This window comes from Saimiri boliviensis, chromosome 10, assembly GCF_048565385.1.
Source record: "Saimiri boliviensis isolate mSaiBol1 chromosome 10, mSaiBol1.pri, whole genome shotgun sequence".
Taxonomy (NCBI): domain Eukaryota; kingdom Metazoa; phylum Chordata; class Mammalia; order Primates; family Cebidae; genus Saimiri; species Saimiri boliviensis.
In genome coordinates this window covers 37,244,633-37,266,553 of record NC_133458.1, presented here as the reverse complement: position 1 = coordinate 37,266,553, position 21,921 = coordinate 37,244,633, and positions in this window count along the sequence as shown.

The window sequence follows — 21,921 nt, the reverse complement described above, 5'->3', positions numbered from 1 at the left end:
GTCAAGAACAGCTAACATTTGCTGATTTCCTGTGAACTGAGTATTTAGTACAGTTTTATTGCCTGTATGTCTGCATATTGCACATTATATCTCTAGACTTGTTCATTTTACATATCTACATTTTTTCATGTTCTGACCTACATCTTTCCAATTTTGCTCTACAACCCCATCCAATCCTTGACAATCAGGTTTCTTCCCTGCTTATTTGAATTTTTTTAAATTCTACATAAACGTGAAAGACCAATAATAATCAAGGAAATTAAAGCTGAAGTAAAATGTCTCCCAGAAAAAAAATAAAAATGAAAACCCACAGGGGCTCAATGGCTTCGCTACTGAATTCTACCAAATATTTAAAGAACTAACACCAACCCTACTTAAACTATTTCAAAGAATAGAGAAGAGAATAACTTATTCTACAAGGCCAATATTATACTGATACCAAAACCAGATAAAGAAGTATAAAAAGAGAAAACTGATGCAAAATCCTAAATAAAATATTCACAAACTGAATAATAATTAAAAAAAGCATTTAAAAAGATCATTCATCAGAGCTAAGTGGAATTTATCCCAGTGATACAAAGATGGTTCAAAATATGCAAATCAATCAATGTGATACATTATGTCAATAGAATGAAGGAGAAAAAATTTTTGATCATTTCAATTTATGCAGACAAAATATTTGATATAAGCATTTTTCTCTGACATATGGAAACACAAGGATGCCACTTTAACAGTTTTTATTCAACATCAGTGGGAGTCAAGCTAGAGCAATCAGACAAGGGAAAGAAAGAAATAGTCTCCAAACTGAAATGGAAGAAGTCAAATTATTATTGTTTGCAGATGATATGTTCTTATATTTAGGAAAACTTAAATACTCCCCCCAAGAAACTGTTGGAACTGATAAATTTATTAAGATTATTGATACAAAATCAACATACAGAAATTAGCATTTCTGCATCTTAACAGTAATCTCAAGAAAGTAATCCCATTTACAATAGTTACATATAAAATAAACTAGGGATAAGACTGCGAGAAATGCCTGATGTAGGTGATAGGGGATGGAGACAGCAAACCACCAGGCATGTGTGTACCTATGCAACAATCCTGCAAGATCTGCATAGGTACTCCAGAACTTAAAGTACAATAAAAAATATTTTTAATAAAGAAATAATAAATAATAAACTTAACCAAAGAAGTATAAGATTTCTGCAGTGAAAACTATACTACATTTATGCAATAAATTTAAGAGGACACAGAAAAAATGGAAAGAGATTCCATCTTCATTGATTGGAAAAATCAATATTGTTAAAATGTCCATACTACTCAAAGCAATCTACAGAGTCGATGTAATCCTTATAGAAATATCAAACCTCTTCTTCACAGAAATAGAATAAATAATCCTCAAATTTATATGAAACCGCAAGACTCATGATAGCCCAAACCATCCTTAGTAAAAAGAACAAAACTGGAGGGATCACATTATATGACCTCAACTTTCACTACAGGACTTTAGTAACCAAAGCAGCAGCATGGTAATGTCCTAAAAGCAGACGTATAGATTGATGGAACAGAATAGAGAACCCAGAAACAACGGTGCACACGTACAGTTAACTCACGTACCTTTAATAAAGGTACCAAGAACACACATTGGGAAAAGACAGTCTCTTCATTAAATGTTACTGGGAAAACTGGATATCCACATGCCAAATAATAAAACCATGTCTCTATATCACACCATACACACAAATTTTAAAAAAATGAATTAAAAATTTAAATCTAATATATCTAACTTTGAAATACTAAATGAAAACATTAGGCAAAATCTCCAGGATATGGATCTGGGCAAAGATTTATTGAGTAATACCCCAAAAGCAAAAATAGACACATAGGATCACATCAAGTATAAAAGCTTTTGCATAGCAAAGAATACAATTAACAATGTGAAAAGACAACCCATAGAATGGGGGAATATATTTTGAAACTCTCCATTTGACCAGGATTAATAATCAGAATATATTACAAGTTCAAACATCTCAATATTTAAAAAACAAATACTCCAGTTAGAAAATGGGTTAAAAAATCTGAATAGACATTTTTCAAAATGAGAAAAAACAAATTGGCAAACAAGTATATAAAAATGTACTCAACATCATTGATTATTAGATAAATGTAAATCAAAACTACAATATTATCTTATCCATTTAAAATGGCTTTTATCCAACATAGAGGAAATAATGAATACTGGCAAGAATATGGATAAAGGGCAACTCTAATAAACTGTTGATGGGTATGTAAACTAGTACACTCACTATGGAGAACAGTAGGTAGATTCCTCGAAAAACTAAAAACAGAGCTACACATAACCCAGCAATTCCAGTGCTAGGTATATGACAAAAAGAAAGAAAATTAGTATATTGAAGAGATATCTGTACTCCCATGTTTATTGCAGCACTGTTGATACTAGCCAAGATTTGAAATCAACCTGTGTCCCTCAACAGATGAGTGGATAAAAGAAATGTGGTACAATGAAGTACTATTCAGCCAAAAAATAGGATGAGATCCAGTCATTCACAACAATATAGTTGGAACTTAAAAGACACTACATCAAGTGAAATAAGTCAGGCACAGAAAAGCAAACTTTACATGTTCTTACTCATTTGTGGGGGTTAAAAATTAAAACAAACTCATGGAAGATATAAAGTAGAATGACAGACTGGGAAAGGTAGTTGGGGGAAAGTGGAGGGGAATAGCAAATGGGTACAAACACATAGTTATTTACAATAACTAAGATCTAGTATTTGATAGCATGACAGAGTGATTACAACCAATAATTATTATACATTTTAAAATAATTCAAAGAGAATAATTTGATTATTTGTAACACTAAGAAAGGATAAATGTTTGAGATGATGAATACCCCATTTACCCTGTTGTGATTATTATACTTTGTATATCTATATCAAGTATTGCATGTGCTCTAAATATTTATACCTACTATGCACCTGTAATTTTTTCTAAAATTTAAATTATTAAAAATTATAAATAAGTATTTAACTTTACTTAAATCTATGTAGATGAGTATTTAATGGCTTATAATATTATCAAATTTTATAATTTGATTTTCTACATTATTGTAAATAGTTTATTTTTCTACAGTAAGTAACATCCATTTTTGAGTTCAGCTTTGTGAGTTGGAGAATACAATCTTTAATCTTCAACCCAGTCAGGTTATAGAATGATTAAAGCCTAGAAGAGAATGTTTTCATTGTTCTAAAAGTTTTCTATGCTCCATCTACTCATCCTTCTCTTCTTTTCCCAACTTCTAGCAATCACAGATTTTTTTTGTAGTGGCACTATCTTGGCTCACTACAACCTCCACTTGCCTGGTTGCGATTCTCCGGCCTCGGCCTCCAGAGTATGTGCAACTATAGGCTCATGCCACCACACCCAGGTAATATTTTGTATTTTTGGTAGATACAGGGATTCATCATGTTGGCCAGGATGATCTGGATCTCTTGACCTCATGATCCACCTGCCTCAATCTCCCAAAGATCTGGAATTACAGGTGTGAGCCACTGTTCCCAGCCCATTCACAGATTTTTTTTTTTTTTTTACTGTTCTACCGTTTTCCCTTTCCAGAATGTCATATATATTTGGGCTACTGTATCCACCAATTTGACATTAGTGGATTCGACCAACTGCAGATTGAAAATATTTCAACAACAACAAAAAAGACAATAAAAATAACAAAACACTGAAATATAATACAAATAAAATATAGTACAACAACTATTTACATTGCATTCATAACATTTATATTTTATTAGGTATTATAAGTAACCTAGAGATGATTTAAAGTACAGAGGAGGATGTGTTTGATTATATGTAAATACTGTGACATTTTATATAAGGAATTTGTGCATCTGCAGATTTTGTTATCTGCAAGAGGTGGAAGGATTCTGTAACAATCCACCCATAGATACTGTGGGGAAACATTAGTTGGAAACATATAGTATAGTCATTTCAGACTTGCGTCTTTCACTAAGGAGTATGTATTTAAGGTTCCTCTGTCCAAGGTGTTCAAGCCAGAGCAACTCCATCTTGAGTGAGCTAGGAAAAATGAGGCAGGGACTTGCTAAGCCGCATTTCCAGAGATTCACATAGTCCTAGACTCTAGAGGTTTATGCTTAGGGGGATAGATTGATAAGGTTTACAAAACAGTCCCAGACTTAAGTGTTTCCTGATATCCCAGTGTTTGAGAACAAAAGCATTCCTAATATTGCTTTAAAGAGAATATCGATTCTTGCAAAACATAGTAATTAAGAAAATTAATCCTTTATCACACACTTTTGTAGCAGAATACATCTCCCCATGATCTTTTTTTTTAATCCTATATATAAACAAGTACCGTACTTAGGGTGGACACGTTCCTCCTCTTACTATCCTGAACACCCTAAGTGTCTTTGAAGTAGCTGTTCTTTCACCAGTTAACTTCCTTAATAAACTTGCTTCTGCTTTACACTGTGATCTCACCCTGAATTTGTTCTTGAGAAACATACAGAAACCCTTTATTGGGGTCTTGATCAGGACTGCTTTCTGGTAACATCTCCATGTCTTTACATGAAAGCTCATTTTATGGTAATGGATAATGCTTCACTGCATGAATATAATACAGTGTGTTTACCAATTCAATTAAGGATATACATATCATTATTTCTAATGTTTGGCAATTATGAAAGAATGCTGCCATAAATATTTATGTTAGTATTTTTTGTAAGTTTTAATTTTATGTTATTTTTATTGTACTTCAGGTTCTGGGGTACATGTGCGGATCATGCAGTATTGTTGCATAGGTACATACATGGCAATGATGTTTCCTGCCTCCATCACCCCATTACCTATACCTGGCATTTCTCCCCATGTTATGCCTCCCCACTTCCCTACCCCCTGCTGTTCCTCCCCTAGTCTCCCCCATCAGTCCCCAGTGTGTGATGCTGCCCTCCCTGTGTCCATGTGTTCTTACTGTTCAACACCCACCTATGAGTGAGAATATGTGGTGGTTGATTTTCTGTTCTTGTGTTAGTTTGCTGAGAATGATGGTTTCCAGATTCATCCATGTCCCTACAAAGGACACAAACTCATCATTGTTTATGGCTGTGTAGTAGTGTAGTATTCCATGGTGTATATGTGCCACATTTGCCTCGTCCAGTCTATCATCGATGGGCATTTGGGTTGGTTCCAGGTCTTTGCTATTGTAAACAGTGCCACCATGAACATACGTTTGCATGTGTCTTTATAATAGAAGGATTTATAATCCTTTGGGCATATACCCAGTAATGGAATTGCTGGGTCAAATGGAATTTATATTTCTAGATCCTTGAAGAATTGCCATACTGTCTTCCACAATGGTTGAACTAATTTACACTCCCAGCAACAGTGTAAAAGTGTTCCTATTTCTCCACATCCTCTCTAGCATCTGTTGTCTCCAGATTTTTTAATGATTGCCATTCTAACTGGCATGAGATGGTATCTCAATGTGATTTTGATTTGCATTTCTCTAATGACAGTGAGCATGAGTATTTTTTCACGTTTGTTGACCTTATATATGTCTGCTTTTGAAAAGTGTCTGTTCATATCCTTTGCCCACATTTGAATGGGTTTGTTTCTTGTAAATCTGTTTTAGTTCTTTGTACATTCTGGATATTAGCCCTTTGTCAGATGGCTAAATCGCAAAAATATTTTTCCATTCCCTTGGTTGCTGGTTCACTCTAATGATTGTTTCTCTTGCTGTTCAGAAGCTCTGGAGTTTAATTAGATCCAAGTTGTCTATTTTGGCTTTTGTTGCCATTGCTTTTAGCATTTTAGTCATGAAGTCCTTGCCTATGCCTATGTTTGAATGATTTTGCCTAGGTTTTTTTTCTAAGGTTTTTATGGTGTTAGGTCTTATGTTTAGGTCTTGATCTATCTGGAGTTGATTTTAGTGTAAGGTGTCAGGAAGGGGGACAGTTTCAATTTTCCGCACATAGCTAGCCAGTTTTCCCAACACCATTTATTAAACAGGGAATCCTTACCCCATTGCTTTTGTCAGGTTTGTCAAAGATAAGATGGTTGTAGATGTGCAGCATTGCCTCCAAGACCTCTGTTCTGCTCCATTGGTCTATATCTGTTTTGGTACCAGTACCATGCTCTTTTGATTACTGTAGCCTTGTAGTATAGTTTGAAGTCAGGTAGTGTGAAGCCTCCAGCTTTATTCTTTTTGCTAAGGATTGTCTTGGCTATGCGGGCTCTTTTTGGGTTCCATATGAAGTTTAAAGTGTTTTTTTTTTTTTCCTGTTCTGTGAAGAGGGTCATTGGTAGCTTGATGAGGATATGGTTCTATCTATAAATGACTCTGGGAAGTATGGCCACTTTCACGATATTGATTCTTCCTAATTATGAGCATGGAATGTTTTTCCATCTATTTATGTCCTCTCTTATTTCCTTGAGTAATGGTTTGTATTTCTCCTTAAAGAGGTCCTTTATACCCTTTCTTATTTGTATTCCTATGTATTATGTTCTCTTCATAGCAGTTGTGAATGGGAGTTCCCTCTTGATTTGTCTATTATTCGTATTGGTGTATAGAAATGCTTGTGATTTCTGCACATTGATTTTGTATTCTGAGACTTTGCTGAAGTTGCTTATCAATTTTGGGTGGAAAATACCTAGAAGTATAATTGGAGGATCACATGGTAAGACTATGAAAGTTTATTTTTTTTTTAATAAAATTAACCAAACACAGTTTCTCTACCATTTTGTATTCTCCCAGTTGATGAGTGGGATTTGTTCTTGCTCTATTTCCTGGCCACCATAGCCAGTGTAATTACTGTTTTGGATTTTAGCTATTTTAATAAGTGGGCATCTCACTGTTGTTTCAATCTGCAACTTTCTAATGACATCAAAATTTTATTTTCTTTTCATATGCTAATGTTCTATCTATGTATTGGAGTGTCATTCAGCTTCTTTGCCAACTATTTCATTAGATTTTTTGTTGTTGAGTTTTACAACTTCTTTGTATATTTTTTATTCACGTTTGGTATCAGATATGTGTTTTATAAATATTTTTTCACTGTTACTGTATTCGTTTTCTCTCATGATTCTATAAAATACTGCCTGGGACTAGATAATTTCTAAAGGAAAGAGGTTTAATTGACTCATTAGTTCTTCAGGGTTGGGAGCTCTCAGAAAACTTAAAATCATGGCAGAAGGTGAAGCAAACACATTCTTATTCACATGGCAGCAGGAAGAAGAATGAGCAAAGGGGGAAAGGCCCCCATAAAACCATGAGATATTGTGAGAGCTCACTCACTATCATGAGAACAGTTGCATGGGGCTAATTGTCCCCTTGATTCAATTATGTCTCACTGGGTTCTTTCAGGACACATGGGGATTATGGGAACTACAATTCAAGATGAGATTTGAGTGGAGACACAGCCAAATCATATAACTTGTGTTTTTATTATTTAACAATATATTTCACATAGCAGAAGTTTTTATTTAATAAAAGCCAACATCATATTTAGATTGTACTTTTGGTGTTGTATACAAGCAATCATCACCAAACCCAAGGTCATCTATAGTTTCTTCAGTGTTATCTCCTTGTAGTTTTGTAGTTTTGCATTTTATATTCATGTCCATAACCTATTTCTAGTTAATTTTTGTGGAAGAAATCAAGTCAGTATCTAGATTTATTTATGTGTGTGTGGATGTTTAGCTACTCCAGCACCCTTCATTTGGAAAGACTACACTTTCCCATTGGATGCCCTTAGTCTTTTGTCAAAGGTCAAGCCATGTTTTTTTGTGTGTCTATTTCTGGACTATCTGTTCTGTTGACCTATTTTTCTGTCCTTCCACCAATGCCATATTGCCATGGCTACTGTAATGATAGACCTCATAATGAAAAGGTGGCACATATACAACATGGAATACTATGCAATCATAAAAAAGGATGAGTTCACGTTCTTTGCAGGAATATGGGTGAAGCTGGAAACCAGCATTCTCAGCCAACTGACACAGGAACAGAAAACCAAACACTGCGTATTCTCACTCTAAGTGGGTGTTGAACAATAAGAACACATGGACACAGGGAGGGGAACATCACATACTGAAGCCTTTTGGGGGTGGGGGCTAGGGTAGGGATAGCAAGGGGTAGAGGGATTGGGGAGGGATAACGTTAGGAGAAATACCTAATGTAGATGATGGGATGATGGAGGCAGTGAACCACTATGGCATGTGTATACCTATGTAACAATCCTGCACAAGATGCACATGTACCCCAGAACTTAAAGTACACTCAAAAAAAGAAAATCTTGAAGACTTGAACATTGTCAATTCTTTGACTTTGTTCTTCTTTAGTATCACCTCATTATTCTGTGTCTTTCTTCTTTCCAAATAAATATTAGAATAAGTGTCAGTGTTCACAACCTAAATTGTTGACATATTGATTTGGAAATATTGAATATACAGATCAAGGTGGGAAAAACTGATTTCTTATCAACATTGAGTCTTCTTCATGAACATGTAACATCTCTGCATTTGATTTGATCTTTGATTTCTTTAATCACCATTTTATAATTTACCTCATTTAATGTATACATATTTTATTAAGTCTATATCTAAGTATTTCTCTTTTCCCTTATTGATGCTAAAATGTATGCTTTGTAAAAAATATTTAATTCTGATTGCACAATCCTGTTAAATACAAAAGCAACTAGCTTTTGTATATCAATCTTGTATCCTGCCGCCTTGCTATAATCACCTGTTAGTTGTAACTTTATTGTTGTTATTGTAAATTTGAGGTGATTATCTGCATAGATAATCAAATCATCCCTGAACAAAGACAGTAGTATTTCTTTATTCCCAACCTGAATATTTTTTCCTCTCTTTTCTTTTATTATCACATTAGCTAGGGATTTTAGTACAAAGTATCTAGGTTCTCACTATTTAGTGTGATGTTAGCTATGTGTATTCCATAGATGTTGTTTATCGAGTAGAGGAAGATCTCCTTATTTTTAGTTTGTTAAGATGTTTGTTTTATTGTTTGTTTTACCATGGGAATATGTTGAATTTGGTCAGCCACTACGATATAATTTTTTTCCTTAGCTTAGCAATGAGTTACAGTAATTGATTTTTAAATGTTGAAACAAACTTGCATACCTGGAATAAATATCTCTTTGTGGTATATACTTATTTTTATGCATTGTTAGATAGGATGTACTGTATTTAGTTGAAATTTTAAATTTCAAATTCATGATAGTTATTGGCCAGTAGGTTTTTGTTTTATTTTTCTTGTAATGTCTTTGTCTGCTATAATGCTGGACTCATAGAATGAGTTGGAAACCATCTCCTCTACTTTTATTTTCCGGTAAAGATTGCAAAGCATTGCTGTTATTGTTCCTTAAATGTTTGGTAGAATCTACCAGTGAAAATATCTGAGACTGTTGTTTACTATTTTTGAAAGTTATAAATTATTGATTCAATGTATTTAATCAGCATATTTTTATTATCTATTTTCTGTGAGTTTCTGTAAATTGTGTTTTTAATACATTGTTGTATCTCATCAAAGTTATAAAATCTGTAAGCCTAACAATTATGCACAATATTTTTAATCCTTTCAATGCTTGCAAATGGTAGTTATGGCCCTTCTTTCATTTCTGATATTAGTCATTTCTCTTTTTTCTCTTTTCTTTACTTGTTAGCCTGTTGGGTTTTATCAGTTTTACTGATTTTCTCAAAGAACCAGCATTTAGTTTTATTTATATTCTCACTGATTTCCTGTTTAAAATTTCATTAATTTGTTCTGACTTTTATTATTTCTTTCCTTCTACTTACTTTTACTTTGCTATTTTATCCAACTTTATAAGTAGATAGATTACTAATTTTAGATTTCTTTTTTTAATAAATTCAATGCCATAATTTTTCTCTGAGCATGTTTTTCTTCATCCCACAAATTTTAATATGCTTAATTTAAATTTTTATTTAGTTCACTGTAAATTTTGTTTTGAGACTTCCTATATATGTCATGTTTTCTTCAGAGGTGTGTTGTTCATCTTCAAATATTTGAAAATTGCCAAGCTAGCATCTGCTTTTGATCATAAAATGTCTATTATATTTAACTTTTCAAGGTGTGTTTTCAGGCCCAGAATGAAGCGATTTAAAGTTATTGTTGATATAGTTGGAGTAACAGCTATCATGTTTTTAACCCTTTTCCATTCATTGTCTTTGTCATTGGTTCTTTTTAGTCTTCCACCCTTTTTATTGTTTATGGTTTTGTTTGTTTTTTGATATGGAGTCTCCCTCTGTTGCCCAGGCTGGAGATGGGATCTTGGCTCACTGAAACCTCAACCTTCTGGGTTCAAGTGATTCTCTTGCCTCAGCCTCTAGAGTAGGTGGGATCACAGGGGCATGCTACCACGCCCAGATGATTTTTGTATTTTTAGTAGAGAGGGGGCTTCACCATGTTGGCCAGGCTGGTCTTGAACTCCTGACTTCATGATCCACTGGCCTCTGTCTCCCAAAGTGCTGGGATTATAGGCATGAGCCACCATGCCCAGACTTTTCTCTGGTTTTAACTGAATACATTTATATGATTCCATTTCCTCTGTCCCCTTAACATTTTATTTCTAAAAATAATGGTTTTCCTAGAATTAGCAATATATGTTTATAATTAATCCGAGTCTACTTTAAAACACTATACTGCTTTATTGTAAGTATTTTATATCAGGATATTCTCAATTCTTCCATCTCATATCTTTTTTTTTTCTTTTTTTTTTAAGATAGACTCTAGCTCTCTTGCCCAGGCTGTAGTGCAGTGGCACAATCTTGGCTCACTGAAAGCTCTGCCTCCCAGGTTCAAATGATTATCCTGCCTCAGCCTCCAGAGAAGCTGAGATTACAAACATGTCCTAACACACTCAGTTAATTTTTGTATTTTTTTGGTAGACATGGGTTTTTAGCATGTTGGCCAGGCTGGTCTCAAAACCCTAACCTCAAATGATCTGCTCACCTTGGCCTCCCAAAGTTCTGGGATTACAGGTGTGAGCCACCGCATCCAGCCTTTCCCTCTCGCATAACACTACTATCATTAAGTTATTAATAAACCATAATGAATACTTTGTGTTATTTTTGAACATACTGTTATGTGATAGATCAACTAAAAATTAAACAATTATATTTTACCTTTTTTATTTCTTTAATACTCTTTATGTAGATCTGAGTTGCTGAACAGTATGGTTTTCTTCTCTGAAAAACTGTAAAAATTTCTTGCAGGACAAGTATCTACAGTCAAATAAGTACCCTCAGTTTTTGTTTACTAAGAAAATAATTCTCTTTCACTTTTGAAGAATAATCTGCTTGATACACAATTGTAGGTTCATGTTGTTTCTTTCAACACTTTAAATATTTTACACCATTCTATTCTTGGTTGCATGGTTTCTAAAAAAAATCCAATATAATTCCTACCCTGTTCTTCTACAGGTAAGGGAATTTCTCTTTTCCTCTAGCTTTATTCAACATTTTTTTCCTCTCTTTGATTTCCTGCAGTTTAAATATAATGTGCTTAGGTATAGCTTTTTGGTATTTATTCTTTGTGATATTCTCAGGAACCCCTGATCTGTGCTCATATCTGTCATTAATATTGCAAAGTTCTGTTATTATTACTGTAAATATTTATTTTTTCTTTCCTATTCTCTTTTTTGAATTTTCTCTATTCTCTTTCTGGTATTTTGATTATATATATGTTATGCATTTTGAATTTTTTCCCAGTTCTTTGGTATTCTGTTAAATATTTTCTATTCATATTTTTTCTTTGCAGTTTGGAAGTTTCTGTTTATTTATAGATATTCTCACTGACTGATCCTTTTTTTATGTGTAGCCTAGTGATGAGCTCATCCAGTGTATTTTTCATTACTCCTAACAGTATTTTGAATTCTAGCATTTCTTTGTGAATTTTAAGAGTTATCATCTCTTTGCTTACAATAACCATGTTATACATTTTTCATATTTGATCCCTTAGAATATTTATCTTAGCCATTTAAATGTCTTATGTGATCATTCCAATTTCTGCCATATCTGAGTCGTTACCTAATATTACTTTGTCTCTTCAGACTGTGATGTCTTATAGCATTCCTGTATTTGTTGAAAGCTGGAAGTGATGTATCCAGCAAAGGGAACTGATATTGACAGACCTCTAGTGTGAAATCTTTTTATTCAGCTAGAAATTAAATTGTGTTTAGTGTTTGCTGTAGTTATGGTGTGTCAGAGGCTAAAATGTCTCCTAGTTGTATTTGCTTTTGTCTCCCTTATTGTCAGTAATCTTTCCTAAAGATTTTTTATATAGTTAAATGGGGTTTGAGATTTTTAGGTTTTTAAGATATATACCCCAGTTATTATACAGGAACCCTACTGATGTGGTGGTAAGGTGTGGCTCATTGTGAAACATTATATAATTTTGTGATTAGGTACTCAGTATTTTAGTGAGCCAGTTAGGTATTTCACATCCCCCAAATCAGTTAGGTTCTAGAAAACATCAGCCAGTTTGGCTTTGGCTAAGTAATTTTGTATAAGTTATGCCATGTTAAGGTGAATGGAAACATCTGAATTTATTTCACAATGGTTACCTTTTCTCCTCCCCCTGTTTGGAGTGTACATTTCTCAGATTTACATATATATATATATATAATTGCACTTTAGGTTCTGGGGTACATGTGCACATCATGCAGGATTGTTGCATAGGTACCTACATGGAGATGTGGTTTGCTGCCTCCATCCCCCTGTCACCTATATCTGGCATTTCTCTCCATGTTATCCTTCCCCTACCTCCCTACCCCCTGCTGTCCCTCCCCTATTCCCCACCAACAGACCCCAATGTGTGATGCTACCCTCCCTGTGTCCACGTGTTCTCATTGTTCAACATCTGCCTATGAGTGAGAACATGCAGTCTTTGATTTTCTGTTCTTGCATCAGTTTGCTGAAAATGATGGTTTCCAGATTCATCCATGTCCCTACAAAGAACACGAACTCATTGTTTTTTATGGCTGCATAGTATTCCATGGTGTATATGTGCCACGTTTTCCTTGTCCAGTCTATCATCAGTGGGCATTTGGGTTGATTCCGGGCCTTTGCTGTTGTAAACAGTGCCGCAATGAATATACGTGCGCATGTGTCTTTATAATAGAAGGATTTATAATCCTTTGGGTTTATACCCAGTGATGGGATTGCTGGGTCAAATGGAATTTATATTTCTAGGTCCTTGAGGAGTCACCACATTGTCTTCCACAATAGTTGAACTAATTTACATTCCCACAAACAGTGTAAAAGTGTTTTTTTTTTCTCCACATCCTCTCCAACATTTGTTGGCTCCAGACTTTTTAATGATCACCACTCTAACAACTGGTGTGAGATGGTATCTCAATATGGTTTTGATTTGCTTTTCTCTAATGACCAGTGATGATGAGTATTTTTTCATGTTTTTTGGCCTTATATATGTCTGCTTTTGAAAAGTGTTCATATCCTTCGCCCACTTTTGAATGGGTTTGTTTTCTTCCTGTAAATCTGTTTTAGTTCTTTGTAGATTCTGTATATTAGCCCTTTGTCAGATGTGTAGATTGCAAAAATATTTTTCCATTCCATTGGTTGCTGGTTCACTCTAATGATTGTTTCTTTTGCTGTACAGAGATCTGGTGTTTAATTAGATCCCATTTGTCTATTTTTGCCTTTGTTGCCAATGCTTTTGGTGTTTTAGTCATGAAGTCCTTGCCTATGCCTATGTCCTGAATGGTTTTGCCTAGGTTTACATTTCTCATATTTTTACTGTGAGAACCTGGCTGGATTCCTGAAGGTAAAACTAATGAAACTGTGGGTCCTACCAAGACTGGGGTCCCTATGAGTTTTAATTTTCAGGCTACTCTTCCAGCCATTTTTCAATCACAATTTAAGGCTTCCTTATCTTTGTTGGCTACAGCTGTGGGGTTCAGTCCCCAGGCTTTTGCTCCTTATAAGTTGTAATTCTCCATATCTATTTGTCTGTTTCTTTAGTTTTGGGGGTACAAGTTTGCCTATAATCTCAGTTTATCTGATGAATGTTAGAAGAGTTCTTGACTTTTCAGATTCTTCAGTTGTTTTTTTTTCTTTCTTTCTTTTTGGTTTGTTAAGATGGATGTAGTGACTTTCAAGCTCTTTCCATGTCAGGTGCGGAAGCAGTAGGTGTTTTTTTTTTAATATTTAAAAATTCAAAACAAATTCTAAAGACCATAGAATTATTGACCAAAGTAGAAGTTCAATTAATATATTTGTAAGATCTGCTTCAGTGTCTTAGAATTTAATAGGCAACTGGGCCATAAACTGTATTAAAACATTATGCAGTGTATTTATCTTAGGCAGTTGATTCCTTTATCATAATTCATCATCTATACAAGCCAAAATTTATAGGAGTGGTTCATGCTTGCTGTCAAAGAAATTTAATGTAATGTTAACCAGAATTCAGATTTTAACATTAACATCAATTTAAAGTTTGCAATGATTTAGTGAAGCTACTAAAAGACAATTTGCTTTAGAGAACATGGGACATTCTTTTTGGCTTTAGAAACTTATTTAATAATAAAATTAAAATATAAATGTCCTGAAACTCAGAAGATATTGACATCTTAAATAAGGAATTAGGTTTTAACTATTGTCATGAAGCGGGTGATGTTTCTTACACCCTGCAACTTGCATTTTTTGCAAATGCTCCATGGATCTGATGCCTACAGCAGTAAATCATTAACTATAAGCTCATAAATGACTTTGGAAATTAGTTGGAGGTTAATTCTCTGCCTCATTGCCCCCACCCCCCTCAATTGGACAAACAGTAATTGATTTTGATGGCATTCACAAAGTATTTTACCCTGTTGAATAATGGAGTAGCACTCCCAGAGACGTCCCCTCGATACAGGTGAAATTAAGTGGATATCAATGAGATGTCATTAAGAGTTTATGCTTGTGTACATAATCAATCTGTGTCTACCTTTAGCAGTTGTATTGCTTTAGGAGAACTATAAATTCTAAGATGTCAAAATGCTTTATATGTTGTCCCAAATATTTTTTTTCTTATAAAATATCCTTAATAGATCCTGGTAACTATTCAATATTTTTTACTTTAGTAAAATATCCTGAATAGATCCTGGTAACTACACCAAAATAGAAGTCATGATTAGATGATTAAAGTAATTAACTTATTGTATCTAATCATCACTTACATGTATATATATCATGCTAAATTTATTGAAGGCAATAAAGCCAACATTGAATCCACTAGGGGCTTTTGGCAGTCAGAATTTTTACCTCCCTCTCATTCCCTGAAATGTATCTACTTCCTAATCTCCTAAAACTTACATGGCAAAAGAGATTTTTCTGGTATGATAAATTAAATCTTGAAATTGAAAAACTATGTTTGGGCTCCTAATGAGCCCAATAAAATCTCAAATATTATTGTAGGTAAAGGAGAGAAACAAGAAAGTTAGTTTCAGATAAAGTTGAAGATACTATACTTTTAGCTTTGAAAATAGAAGAAGGGACCACGAGCCAAGGAATTCAAGTGGCTTTCTGGAGATCATTTTTAAAAAAGCAAGAGAACTGATTCTCCCCTGGAGTCAACAAAAGGAATGAAGTTCTGTTAACAACTTGATTTAGACAAGTAAAACTTATTGTTTACGTCTGAACTCCAGAGATTCATGATAAATTTGTGTTGCATTAAGCCACTTAGTTTCTGTCAATTTGTTACTGAGGTAAAATAAAATATTACACACTGAGTTGAAAAATTCTGGGATACTTTTGATGATGAGGGCAACATAACGATGAACAACTGCTGAGTTACTATTGTGTGCTGAGCAGGAGGTCTAATGAATTTTATGTATAATTTAACAATCACATCAAATCTTTATATATAGGTTTGGTGATTATTTCCATATTACAATGTCAATATAGAGTCCTCGAGAGTCTATACAGCTGGCTTAAACAGATGTAGTAAGATTAAAGCTAGAATTCTAACAAAGGAAGTCAGATATGGAAGGCACTAAAATACCTTATTTTCCTCTATAAAATGTTTCATTTTTACATAACGGCTAACGCAGAGATGATATATTCATTTTAATAGGTCCACCAAAGGTACCTGTACGGATTAAATCCAACTCCTAACTTTAGCACTACCAAAATAGTATAAAAGAATAATTTAAAACAAATCACAAGAGTCTTCTATTCCCTGCTAGAATAGGGGTTATGAAAACTACACATTAAAAAGAGACTATTATTGTCTTCAGGAATTGTATACTCTATTTGAAAATAGCATAAACTGGAATATTCAAATACACTTTTCAATCTTTAAAATCTGTTCTTGGGCATTAGCCCTTGAGCTAGCCTTTCTATATGTAATTTAATAATTGGGAAGAAGTGAGGATATTGTATTTTGTAAAGTATCCAAACAATGAGGGGAAGTATTAGATCAAATCTAGGCTCCACCAAGTTTCTGCCTAGGAAGTTTATTGAAATATCTCTTGATTTACTTGAATCTTATTTAAATATGTTCCTTCTGAATCTTTCATATTGTAAAGGTTTGTGAATCTGAAACAGGAAAACTATTAGAGCTAAATTTACGTATAAATTTCAAGACTTGGAGTACTTCAAAGCATTAATTTATTAATTGATAAAATAGAGATAAAAATGTTTACTTTTATGATTAGTATGTTGTTTGAAGAATGTAATGGACATATAACACCTAGGACAATGCCAGAAACTCAAATGTACAAATAGACAATGCTTCTAGTTTGTATTTTATATTTTTAAAAGTAGTCATTAGTATAAGCTCCAATTTCATCTCAGTTCATGCAGTTTGTGTGATATAATTTAGATCGTATTCCTGTAAGTGTCACCAAGTTTGCCTGATTAAATCCTATGCTCCTCTCTCTTTTAAAAATTGTTTGTGGAGAAGCAAAGAAGGCTTTCTTTTTTCCTTTGTTTTCTTCTCTGAACTGTTTCATTAAGGTTGAGCACAGAGTCCTTAGAGGCTGGATAGAGCTACTAATAATAGGTCTAATAGCTAGAGTGTAATTCTTCCTCAGATCTATAGCTTTACTAGAATACTATAATTGTTTTCGTCAAGCGATCCTAGAGCTGAATGTTTAAACAATAAAATTGTTTCAAAATAGGTTTTACTGACAATTTTCCACTCAATAATTGGAGCTGCCAATGAACTGCCTCTATGAACTCGGTTTGCTATTCTTCTCTGAGGAGGCTGATGGCTGTCTGAGGTTTTTCAGAGATTCTTTGATTCGGCAAAGAATTAAGTACATTTTCTTGTTCCTCTCTTACTACCTCTTTATATGAGTAGTTGGTTTTCACAGACAAAATTTAGCAGAAAAACATTCTGAAATAATAGATTCTGACTTAATAAAGTGTATGTTATGATTGTTCCTTTCACATTTCATTCTTGAGATGATTACAAGGGTATTTTTATTTTGTGATGTCTTTTTGTCTTGTAATTTTAGCAAAAATGCTACCTTATATATTATTTCGATTTGGCTACTCTATACATGATTCTTTCTTTCTATGGTTCACAGCCTTGTATTTAATTATAATTTAATAAGTATTGTAATAAATACATAATTAATCAAAACAGAATATTTAAAATAGCCTAAAAAATGTTTCCAGAATCCAATCTAGTCTATACTTCATCTGATTATGGAAAAATATCAATTTATGTTTCTCATCAGCAGGAATAATCTATCTTTCATATTTGACTCAACTATACTCACTGTAAAACCTTTTCTGCATGTCTGGATCTTTAAAAATGGAAAGTTTCATTGCTAGTAATGACTTTGGTATTTCAATGATGGTGTATTTAAGAGTGCAGATGGTATTATCAGTTGGCAGAGTTACTATATATTTATTTTTATGAAGCAGAATATACCACAAATAGCAGCACTTCCTTAGTGTAAGATATGTTCTTGTTGATTTACAGTTGCCAGTTAACAATTATAAAGTAATTAAATTGTGAAAAATGCTTCCAATTGTGGAGAAATAATAAATGTAGCATTTAAGAATTAAAATATTCACAAAACAACATCATTTATTATTTTGAGACGGAGTCCCACTCCATCACCCAAGCTGAAGTGCAGTGGTACGATCTCATCTCACTACAACCTCTGCTTCCCAGGCTCAGATGATTCTCCCGCTTCAGCCTCCAGAGTAGCTGGGATTAGAGGCATGTGCCACCACCACACCCAGCTAATTTTTTCTTTCTTTTTTTGTGTGTTTTTAGTAAGAGACAGGTTTCATTCACCATGCTGGCCAGTTGGCCAGGCTGGTCTTGAACTCCTGACTTTAGGTGATCCTCCCACCTCAGCCTTGTAAAGTGCTGAGATTACAGGCATGAGCCACAATGGCCAGCCCAAAGCAACATTTCTAATGTGCTCAGAAACAATATTGCTATACTTTTTGTATCTTTTTCTAGAAATGTTAATGCCATAAACTGAGTTCAGTACAATCATATTTACTTTATAGATGTGAAAAGAGATAAAAATATGACTCGGGGTTTTTGGTGGCAAAAATAGGATAGTTCTCTTTATTGTGAATGCATTTAATGTCTTATCCAGATTAAATATCCCTTAGCAAAAGTGCTTTGATGAAATGTTTTTCAATAGATATACACTTTAATTACTGATGTGACTTTTTTCCCCATATATAGGTATTAATTAGATCACATTCAAAGTAACCAAAAACATTTCACTATCTACATAAACTAGAACATCAGAGTCCTTCAAATTTCTCTCTTCAAATTATTTCTTGGTCTCTCAGGGGTATGTCACACACATAATCCTTTTGTGTCCCTTTAATCCAGTCCATTGACTTCTGTCTGAAAAGCCAAATGAGATGGTATTGTGCTACTGCTACCAGCATCCTCCATTATAACAAAGGAAGGCTTTGATAAAAGTCCTTCTGTTCCTTGATGTGTCATGGTTTTAAGACATGCTCTATTCTACCTAGAAGTGGAAAGAACTCTCCTTTTTGAACCTGCCCCATATTTTGTTACCTGCGTATCAAAAACATAGTACCTTTGTTTCACAGAGTCCTTCATGAATACAGTTGCTTTCTTTATGCAGACTTTCTCTTTACATGTTGCCTTCAGAAAATGTATCCAAGAGGCTGTTATGACAAGTGAGTTTTAACTGCTTGAGACAAATAACACACTTGCTTCCAGGACTTCAAATGATCTTCTACCTTGTAAAAACTTTCTCTTTCAACAACAAATTTCCATTGGATTTCTCTAGCGTCTATTTGCTATATCATTATTTAAGGCTAGTATTTTAGAGTAAGACATGAGAGACAAGCTCTCATGTGGAAACATCATTGAAAGGAAATCATAAAGATTTTTAAAGTTGTCATGTTTGTATCATGTTCAAAGGCTAATAAAAAAATTAACAAAAGAAAAATGCTTACACCGTATTTCTATATCTTGTGATTGGAATTGTCAGTATTTTTCTGAAATAAGCTTTTAAATAAAAGAGAAGTCAGCCTCATCTCCATTTCTACAATAGGCTGACTTACTTAATCTTTACTTAGTGCTTTCAAAAAGAAGATAATTTTGTTTCCTCTAGCAGCAATAAACCTCCCAAAAATAGTTTGAAGTTCAGAATTATTTTTATCTCTTTACGTACTCTCATTTTGATATAAGTTGATTAATAGTCTAGTTTTTAAAGCACAAAAGGATTCTCATTTTGTTTTCATGACTTTTTTTTCTAAAAATTCAAGGGGTGCTCATGAACTCAATGAAATGTAAAAAATATTACTTTTAATTCTATCAATTTTCTCTAAAACATGTTTGCATTCTTATCAATCTTTTTAAAGGTATAAAAGGAAGATTTTACCATATGAAAAATGAACACAAATATTCACAACACAGTATTTGTGAATATTTTTTCTTTCATTTTCTGTTGTCTTCTGTGTCTTTCTATGAGGCAATTGTAAATACAAATCCATAGTTAATATCTGTATTTAGAATATTTAGCTATATGCCATCTATCTCTAGCCATGATCCATCTATCTGTCAATGTAATTATTATTGAGACTATAAATAGTGGATGTGTAGAATAAGAGGAATCTGGATACAAACTTTGAGTAACACTAGTGTAGAAACAAAAATGATGAGAAAAAGAAATTCTGTATGTGAATAAGGTGTAATGGTTAAACAGGCAGGAGAAATAGAAAAAGAGGGAGAGACATGTCAAGTTGTGCTTATAATAGAAGTATGTAACTTCTATTCCCTTTAAACAGTTTTTTTCTGTCATGCATTGGGCACAACGCAAATTTTATCTTGTTTGTTTGAAATCATTACTATGGCTGCCACTCAAATTGTACTATATTCCTGAAGTTATGTATGTATTTTCTTGTTAAAAAATTTCTCAAATAACTATTCTCTCCTTATATTTTGAATATTAACAAAACATCATATTGATATGAACCTTTTTATGAATAATACATTTGACATATTTTGCGTGATCAAATTGCATGACACACTACAAATCAATAGAACAATTTGTTAACTTTTACCTGTGTTATTTTTCACAATTGTAGGCAAAGACTTATCAACATGACTTGTCTCATAAAATCAGAAGGCTTTCACATATGTTGACATCTAATATTTTTCAGCAATTGTTCTTAGAAATGGATTTTAGAAATAAGAATACTTTGTATTCTATTTATTAGAGGACTCACTTCTATTGAATCTATTCTTGTATTCCTTATGCTTTTATAGAACAGAGGGAATTTGGTGAACACTATCTAAAAATCTGTTTCTTCTGTTTGACATTTTGTGGTGTGAAGTTTTGAAATCATTTAGACTGATAAAATATCTAAAACATCATCTGTTGTGGAGCCTTAGATTTTGACCTTTATTCAGGTGTGAGATGAAGGTTTTAGAAAAAAATAGTATTTCTTTTTATTTTAAATATAGAAACTAACAATATGTTTGTTCACAATGTGTGTTTTATCAATCATGATTCGTATATGGAAAAAAAACAGTACAGATATTTTGTGCAAAGATTATTTCTATTTGCAGGAATTCCAAATCTTTCAAACAAGTAGGTTGCCTTTCCTATTATTATTATTTGCCTACTAATAGTCAACAAGTAAGCAATGTAAGTAATAGCTTTTCATTTTCCTTAAGCCAATCCCAATCTCAAAATATTCCTAGTCTCAAAATATGTAGATAGTGCCAAAGCAGTGAAGTTATTTTAGATATTTTCCTTTTGAAGCCAAGCTAAATTTTTACTTACGGATCTTTTCAGCCTGATATATACATTTCTTTCAGACTTATGCTGAATTCTGCAAAACAAACAAAGAAACAAATACTGGAGTTTTATGAGCACATAGTAATTTTTCTAACAGTTAAAATCAATTTTTCTTTTTTCTCTCTAAATCAGTGAAAATTATTATAAATCAAAATGAAATTGGATTTTTCAGTCACCTACCTCTTTTCTTCTTACATTTTAATCAGAAACAATCAATGGGTTCATCAACAAGCTGAGCCTCCTGCATACAGCAATTATAATTAATTCATAGGTGGTAAAAGACAAAGCAAGTCACCAGTAAGCTTTACCCTGGCTCCTGAAGGGCACAGTAGGTGCTGTGTTTACACACCCACCTAGCGTCAACAGGGCAGAGCAGGGTGCTTAGAAGTTTGCTGCAGGTTCAAAAGGGTCTTATTGATTAAGAAAAAAAAAAAGAAGAGTTTCATAATATAATGTACAAATATCCATAATACAACAGAAAATTACCCCATATATCAAGAATTATAGAAATTACAACTTGAATGATAAACAAGAAACATGTGAACACCTAGAGTGAGATGTTGGAATT